Source organism: Etheostoma spectabile, chromosome 14 (assembly GCF_008692095.1).
Source record: "Etheostoma spectabile isolate EspeVRDwgs_2016 chromosome 14, UIUC_Espe_1.0, whole genome shotgun sequence".
Classification (NCBI taxonomy): Eukaryota; Metazoa; Chordata; class Actinopteri; order Perciformes; family Percidae; genus Etheostoma; species Etheostoma spectabile.
Window position 1 is genome coordinate 14,973,072 of NC_045746.1, and position 9,083 is coordinate 14,982,154.

General features: G+C 37.9%; 1 long non-coding RNA gene across 1 annotated transcript in view; it reads right to left on the minus strand.

Moving 5' to 3' along the window:
- Window positions 1-5,681, minus strand: part of LOC116701485 (uncharacterized) — a 17,320-nt gene extending 11,639 nt beyond the window's left edge. Inside the window, exon 1 of the long non-coding RNA XR_004334925.1 lies at window positions 5,671-5,681. This is a non-coding gene — a long non-coding RNA (uncharacterized LOC116701485). The remainder of the gene's footprint in view (window positions 1-5,670) is intronic.
- Between the last annotated feature and the right edge of the window lie 3,402 nt (window positions 5,682-9,083).

Sequence of the window (9,083 nt, forward strand, 5' to 3'; positions counted from 1 at the left end):
TGGTCATTGACAATAGAGTCATAGGGAGTCTAAGGTGGACCAGGGCCTCTTAGATACCTTTGGCTCAGCAAGCTCGGTCCTTGAGTGGTCACTATTAATTAGACTCAGTGATGGCACAAAGAGACATCACCTTGTGTCATCTTTGTACTTTGAAATTCATGCTAATCCCAACAAATTGAAAATGGAAATAAAATGAAAACCTAATAAAATACAACCCGAAGGACATCCAAGACACTTTAATCATCATCATCATCTTCCTTTGAGAAATGCATATTAGACCTTTTAATGTGATGCAAGACAATTTCTAGATAATGTCAAGACAAGGGGGAGAGGGGGGGTCTCTCACAGTAACATCTGGACACTCCCACAAGACCTTCACACTCTGTCTGGTGACTAGAGCCATACAGCATATTCAGCATACTCACCCTTCACACTCACTTGTAGAAGCAACACTCTTCCCACCTTCAGACGAACGCTTGAAAGTCACAGTTCAGGTCCCCTTATTCTAAACTGTAGATGTTTGCAAATGTGATCATCTGTCATAGTCCTTTCATTTCTACACCTCATATCTGACTCGCTTGACCTCTGCTGTTTCATCGTTCTCTGCCTTTCAAACAGGCGTATACACACACACACTCATGAACAGTGTTCCCAATGCCTGTTTTCTTTTCATCCTTTGATAATCGCTGAAGCTCATTGCAAAGTCTGCTCAGACTGTCAGGGTTTTGGTAGAGATAAACAGAAAGCAGATGACTCAAGTAGACTGTGAGAATCTTTTAGGCAACAAGGTAAGCTGGTGGTAAACAAGCTCAATTGGAGTACAGTATTGAAATATTAGACAATAACCGGGAAGTGCAGTATGTGATGACTGATGTGGGAAAACTTTTTAACTTTGCTGAACTTGTAAAAAAGAAAAATTTCTGGCATAAAAATCTACTCAGATACAGCGACATTGTGTTTTTGTTTAAAGTATATTTACTGTGAAGAGATCTTTACCAGCGTGATCTCAACAGGTACCCAATCTTTCAATCCTAAAATGCAATTTTGTTGTTGTTTGTATGCTCTACGCAAGTGGCCTACGCGATTGTAAGCAACTGTAAGCGAAATGATTGTTCCTTGTGCTCTGGTGTGTGCAATTAAGGTGAGGTTTCTATGTCACTGTTGAGTTTCTTAGTGCAAGTACTTCAAACAATAGCGATTGAAACTGAGCGGCTCATGTTGGAGCTAATAAACTTTGAACGACAATTACTTTTACAAAAAATATGCAGAAAATAGAGAAGGCGACGGAGGGTAAATTTTTTAGAGGTACAATTACTAGAGGTCCCCAAGTAATACTAGTCCCGTGCGAATAGGGCTTTAGTAAATAAAGTACTTTGAAAAAAGATTCAGAGCTCAAATATAAACAATTCTACAATTGTCAGAAGGAAGTCAGTCAGACCAGACAAATTGTCAATGCCCAATGTGAGTCGAGTGCAGATTTGAGTTGTGCATGCTCAGACTTAAACGGTGCACGGCATAACGCGTTACTGAAATTTGTGAAATCCATAAAATAATAAACATCTCATCATGAACAACAGAAGATGGAAATCATTTGAAATATGTTTTCACTTTCTATGATTGTTTGATTGCTAACAATTAGCTCAAAACGCCATTCAAGTGACAGCCTTTGATGTGTTTGATTGCTAGCTTGTTGCTAGCAGTCATTTCAAAAACGTTTTGGCTATCTGATTGTTTGATTGCTAACAATTAGCTCAAAACGCCATTCAAGTGACAGCCTTTGTTGTGATTGATTGCTAACTTGTAGCCAGCATTGAACAAAATTCGTTATGTAGGTCCACTTTTACTGTATTAAGGTAACAGAAGTCTCTCATTAGCATGTTGTAGGCTACTTGTCGCAAAGTGATGCATGCACAACTCACATCTGCAGTCGACTCACATCAGGCAGTGACCTAAATGTTTCCAAAAACAAGCAAGCAGGCTACAGTGCAGAAAAGAGGTACACACACTAAAGCAACTTAAGAACATAATGATATCTAGAAAAGGAAAAACTCAGCAAGGGCTGTCCATTTCCAATAATTGTTCATACGTTTATAGAATTTACAAAAAGGCAAATCATCAGTCAAATTCTGTGTTGTTATCATGACAACCAATATCCATCCCTCCAGTCCTGAATCAATCCAAACAATCACAAGCTTGGGTGTAAAGTATTGTTTGACAATTTTGTCATCACTAAACATTTTCACAAAGCTTCATTTAACATTGTATTAAGTCATTTTCTGGTAATATCTTGCCTAGATTTAGGATAATTAAGCAGCTATCACCATTTACAAAATGAGAAACAACTGTTTGATGACGTTTCTGATTTGAATGTTGCAAGTACATTACTTGGCAATCAGACAAGTGGATGTCAGCTAAGTGGAGATACAGCTGAGTGTAAACGCAATGCCGTCAAATCATATCAGGATTCAGACACAAGTTGCATAAAATGAATGACTAAAAGCAAAACGGTGCCAAACTTGTGTCTCAACAGGTTTTAGTTGACACACAGCAGCACATTCAGCCTGCAGAGGTGAGCACATTAGATGCCATTGAAATGGAAAAAGAGTTTGTTTAAGGAGTAAGATGACGCATGGATCACAAAGACCAGGTTCAATGTTCGACTCCCATTCCCTTGGCCTGACAAAACAAAACACTAGACGACCTTTGTCTTCTTGTCATTAATATGTGTGTGTGGTCAGCAAATGCAGTGTGTGGGATAGATGGGCGTCCTTTATGTCTTTCACTGCAATTCATATTCATTATGCCATTTTTTCTGCCTAATTATGATTGTGACAGAGGGGGCACAGAGTGACAAACACTTTATCTTAATATCCATCTCTTCCTCTCCTGTCCTTTCAATTCTAAGTGATGTATTTTTCTATCAATCTTTTTAGATCTCTCTTTCTCTCTCTGCCTCTTTTTGTTGGTCTCTCTCATTATCACTTGCTGTCCAGCTTGCAGTACCAAAACCTCACCCAGAGGGACCAGTTGGTCATGTCTCTGCCTTAGGGTCAACAAGCGGCTAAACCTGAGAGTAGGGAGCCATGTGAACTTTGTTGATCCTTTGCTTGGCAGACACTTCATATGCATACTCCCTACTTGTAAGCGGGGGAACAAAGTGCCCTCAATGTGGGTGAAGTGGACAGAGTGGAGGAAAGCGGGGTGGGGGGGCAGACACAGGGCTGCAAGAGTGGTGTTGAGATCAAAGCACTACAGTCTGAATAGTTGGCACATGTGTGGAGTACAGAGGTGATATAATACCCATAGCCATGTCTACAGTATGTCTTGGACTGCTCCTTTGCATTGTATCTGAGGGGCTCCTGTCCTTGTGTCTCAAGTATGATCCATAAAAAAATAATGTCTTCTACTTCCTGTCTGCTCCTATACTTGGTTAAAGGTTCTATGACATGCTGCTTTTTGGATGCTTTTATTTAGGCCTTGGTGTTCCCCTAATACTGTATCTGAAGTCTCTTTCCCAAAAATGTAGCCTTAGTGCAGAATTACAGCCACCAGAGCCAGTCCCACAACGAACTTTCCTTAGGATTTGCCATTTCTGTGTCTGTAGTTTTGAATGCTATTGAGGATGAGTGAGGGGGGCCAGATGGAAGGTGGGGGTGTGGCCTTGACCAATTGCCATGCTTTGCTTTTTTGCAAGCCATGATGTCTCTCTCTGTTTCATGGGCAGGCCAGAATCTCAGAGAAAGGGGAGGTAACCTTTCCCCATGTCATAAGGGGAATATTCCTGATTGGCCCGTCTGAGCTTTCATTTTCTCAAAGGCAGAGCAGGATACCCAGGACTTGGTTTACACCTATCGTCAGGCTAGGGGAATGCATATTAATGTTAAAAAAAGACTCATTAAGTAAAATTGTCATGCCATGGGACCTTCAAAGTAATAGTTTGACTTTCTTGCAGAGAATTAGATGAAAAGATCAATACATTCTCATGTCTGTATGCTAACTATGTAGCTACAGCCAGCAGCTGGTTAGCTTAGCATACCACGTTAATTATGTCCAAAAAGATGCATTATGGATTAATTTCTGGAAATTAGGCTAGATGTGTTGGATTTCGTGTTGAACATGATACACAGATCAAAGAACATTTTTTTGAATGAAAGGGGAAGAATAATGCAAGCGTCACACATTCCCATCCTGTGCTACAATGAATAGAAACTGATAGCTGCCAGGGGAGCTATTCTCCTAAATACAACTGTGGTATGCTTATACAATTTGTGATTTATTGGTCAGAACAGACATTTCCTAAAATAAAGCCTTGTGGAGACCACAATAATCCTGGTTTGAATGTAAAAAAGGAGTAATCTTTTCCTACATTATCCAATGAATATGAATTATTTGTATTTTGTTTGCCTCAAATTGCCTCTTGGGGGACAAAAAGTATTGTGAAATTGAAAAAGTTGATTTGTGGATTTAAACAGCCTCAATCTTATCCAATATTGACCAAAAACACGGGAGATGTTAAAAAAAATTAAACATCCTTTTTTCTTTTTTTACATGATACTTCTGTAAAGCAGAAGTAAATAATAAACTGTAAATTTCAGTTTTTTTTGTTTATTTCTTGGTCCCCATTTATGAGCAGGCCAGCAGCTTCTGTTTGACCTCATACAACCCCATGAACCTTTCCAAAACAGTCAATAGTTAAAACCAAGTCTCTTGTTTTTTTCCCTTATGTATTTGTGTCTATTTTACTGATGTAACCAAAAATCTTTGAAACTGGTCCTGTATTGAGCAAGATCGCAGTGATGGGCTGGCTCGAACCCGAGCTGCAATGTAACCTAATGAGGCAATTGTGCAACCTCGAGTTTTGGTCACATCAGTCTATTAGATACAAATGCATGGAGAAATGGAGTCCAGGTTGAAAAAAAACTAAATTACCCTTCAAGTATTAATGGTATGACTGATAAAGTTTCAATGTCTGGTTCAGAGAGCATCATGGCAGTTCTTAACCCATCCACACATCCACCTCAGTTGGTTCCTTGATTTAGGAATTTAGGAATATTTCTTTGTCTCACACATTTTACGTCACTCTGGATGAGGGTGTCAGGTAAATGCTTCATGGGTTATTCTGTTAAACTGTCATTGGTATTCTTCGGAGCCATACAAATCTGACAATAAATGATGGCGTGCAGTTCCAGTTACAAGATTTGGAAAAATGAATAATCGTCTGACAGCATTTTTGTGTATCATCTACCACCCTTATGATCCATCCTATTTACTACTTAATGTCTCTTTCAAATACCAGCCAAAAGGATATTGGCTTTAGCCAAGAACAGCACATAACATTGTAGCCCACATTTTTACATCATCTCCCTTAAACCTTCAAACATACGCACTTTGTCTGAATTTGGCGACTGGAAATAGCGTCAAATTCTATAATCAGGCTACCACTTACAGCATAGAGACCATCAGCCTGCCAACCCCCTACTGCTCTTTAGAGCTTATATGCGTCATAGCGAGTACTGGCATGCATCGGCGATATTCAGAGTCCAATGAAAAAGACAAGTGAGACAATAACTTATTTTTTAAATGAGTTGTGATTAAATTAAATCTACATTTCTTTATATTGCTATTGCTTATAACTGTTGCTGATAAAGGGTAATTTACAATAAATCATACTGTACTTTTAACCATTTATATGCTCCTAAAGGACACCTTTATTATTGTTAGGATATTTAACTCATTGGCATTGGTTGCTTTTTAAAACAGTCTAAAATAATCCATACTTACATTTTCTTGACAAACAACCTTGCAGCACAGCAAATAGTTAGGTCAATGGTATTCTCTAAAAAAATAAAAAAACATAATTTGCCACTTAGTTAGATTGAGTAGTAGACTCATTATTAGGCTCACACTATCAATTTTTCTAGAACGTTGTAGAAACTTGCCTAAACTTGAAAAAGTACTGCTGGTGTGTCTTTGTTACATAAATGGGGGACCAGATCAGCAAATTACTTATATGAGTCATTTTGGAACTAACTAAGCTTCCACTACAGAAGTTTGAATAATATATATTATTCTTTTAGCCTATATATCCAATAACTTCATAATTATTCAACACTGGTGTGGGTATACAGCTAGACAAGTTGACACAGTTACGCAAAGCCTTCTTGTGGCAGGCATGCTGCATTCTTGAGATTGGCATCCGACAACTATTTATGAAATAGTTTAGAGTTAAGTGAATGTTTTATGTCAATCTAAATTTGTTAAGTTGAAATGCTATTACTGTAGGTCATGTATGATCTGTATCGATGACCAACAACAAGAATTTCAAAATTAGCAGCATTTTCTCATTCTACACAGCACCAACCTGTCTCATCTCTCACATTAGTTTAAACAACAGTAAACTATGATAGAAACCTTAAATCCCATTTTCTGTATCAGTTTTAACATCTGGCTGAAATGCTAGTGAATGGGAACTTTTGTTTCAAGAGAGAGATTTCACTGCATTATGAGATTTGACAGCTAATAATGTGTATAAATAATTAACAATCAGGGTTTGCTGGGGTGAATGTGTGCATTTTCCCCTTTCTGATCCATATATCCCTGCCTCTGCTGAATTATTTTTATCCCCGGGTTTGGACAAACTGTATCCCCTTAAAGTGATCAATGCTACTTCACCAATTGACCATATTTTGTATATCTAAAATAGAATTATTTTAAACCAAGTGTTGGATCAAAGATCTTGGTTTGGATTGAAACACTCCGGAGGAACGAACAAGCGTTTCCTGGGTGAAAGTATTTTGTTTTTGCTGCGAAGTGAGCTCTGCAACTCAAAAGCGCTGTATTTTCCATTGAATATTGAAGTGCACATTTAAGTGTTTGGCATGCCTGGCCGAGTGGCATTGCAAGGGGAATTCAATTATTGCACGTTTTGTTTTGTAAAGCAGGATCAAAAAACATCCCCCCCCCCATGAAAGTGCACAACACTTTAAACTGTGTGCAGTAAACAATGCTAGACAATAAAAAGTTTTCACTGCCGTTTTTATTTCACTGACATTGAGGGACATCACATAGAAAACACAAAAACAAATAAAATAATATGGATAACTTAAAGATAAAGTAATCAAAACAGCTTGATAAAATGCTTGCAGCTCTAGCCTCTTGAGTTGTAACTGATTTGAGAACTAAATCATCCAGGAGTTCCACACCGTTTTGTACTCTACTTCCATTAGCATAATCTCTGCAGAGTCTACCATGTGTCATTTTTCAGCCGGGTACCTTTAGCTGCGTTTCTTCCCGTCACAAATAAAGGTTGCATATTTTAGAGAAAAGAAGCTTTTTTGTGTGCAATATATTCAAAATAGCTCAGTGGAGCATTACCATCATGTTTAATGGGATTACTCCCTCATAAATATGCATGAATCACTCAGGGAGTGGGTTATGGTAGATTTTCCCATTGTCATGGCTTCTAAAATAACATAGGAAGGAATAAATGTCGATGACACTGTGAAATTTCAGCTATGCAGCCTCTAAAATGTCACCTTCCAAAAACAGCCAGGCCAACATAACTTTATCATTAAATGAGTGGGTGAGTAATGCTGCAATAATTCTTATCTGAAATCATGTTCTGTGTTCTCTGGACATTTTGTTTTTTTTAGATGAATGAAGGAGAAAAAAAACAAAAAAACGCAGAAGGGTACCTGAAAAGCGCAGATCCCTGCCATCCCACAATGTTAAGAAAATAATAATAATTTGTGACTCCGCCCGTGATTTAGATCTATTCCTAAATGTAAAGGGTTATTCCTGGGCCCATGCTACACACTTCCATTTCATGACAATTGGGCCAGTAGTTTTTTTTCATAATCCTGTTGACAACCAGACAAAAAAAAACAAAAAACTGAACCGAAGACCTAACCGTCTTAGCGGAGGTAACAAATGTGTTGTACAAAGAAACTGCAGTCTGCCACTGCAGAGTTTTGGACCGCTGTGCAGGATTGAGTGTTCTGGTGAGGATAAGGCCGTTTGTGTGAACAGAGAATTAGCTGTGTATCTAGACATGCTTAGTCTGCGTTGTCCTCCATTTGTCAGTCCACTCTGGGAGTTGATGGGGAGATTACGTTTCCTGAAGCCATCTGGGTCTGTAAGACCAACATGTGAGTCTGCAGTTGTGAAGGGGTCTGCAAGCACAATTTGTCATCAGTGTTTAGGAAACCTTGGTCAGCATAACTCTTATTAATAATGAAACAAAAAAACGTTTTCAAAACAGCAACTAATTGAGACTTTGAGGCATAACGGCAGGTCTCAGGTGCTTCTCCATTTTCCTTCCATTACAATGAGTGCAAATTTACAAATGTATATGCATTCTTCTGCATATCAAGTTAAAATAAATATTGTACTGATCAGCTCATACATACTGTAGCTATATATTACATACTCTACTCATCATTTTCCACAGTAGGTTTGTGCATTCCTTTGCCGGAGTGGTTTTACATCTAATCAAAATTTTAATCGCAAGTCAAATTTCGACTACTAATGATCACAAAAACAGAATAATCGAGATAAACATTTATTTTGCACACTTCGTTTTTATAGATAAACTTTGATTTTGTCTTTTGTTCTGAATTTTAAAGAAAAAATTGAACGGGAAGAGTATTAACGGAAATATTACAGTTCAAGCCAGTTGAAGTTGATTTTTTTTTAAAGTGTTTCACTCAAGAATTGCAATCTATTTCCAAAAGTCAATAAATAACTGTTAAATATTGTGATTTCAATATTGATCAAAATAATATAAATCAGACATAAAGTAGGGCAAGTCAATTATGGAAAAAAATCCTAATCGACCAGCCCTACTTTATATCTGATTCAAATATTATAGTAGCTATGTTGTGTGCAGTACTTGTTTTGGACATTAGTCATGCACGCATGCACATTTCGGACCAATGGAGGTCTGTGACGATATTTACGAGAAACACCAGAGTGATTTTGTTTCCATAGCAGTACAGGATATAACCTGGGTGTGAATGAGAATGAAATTGTGGTTGAATGTGAGCAACGGACAATATTGCATAATGTTGCATAATATTGCAATA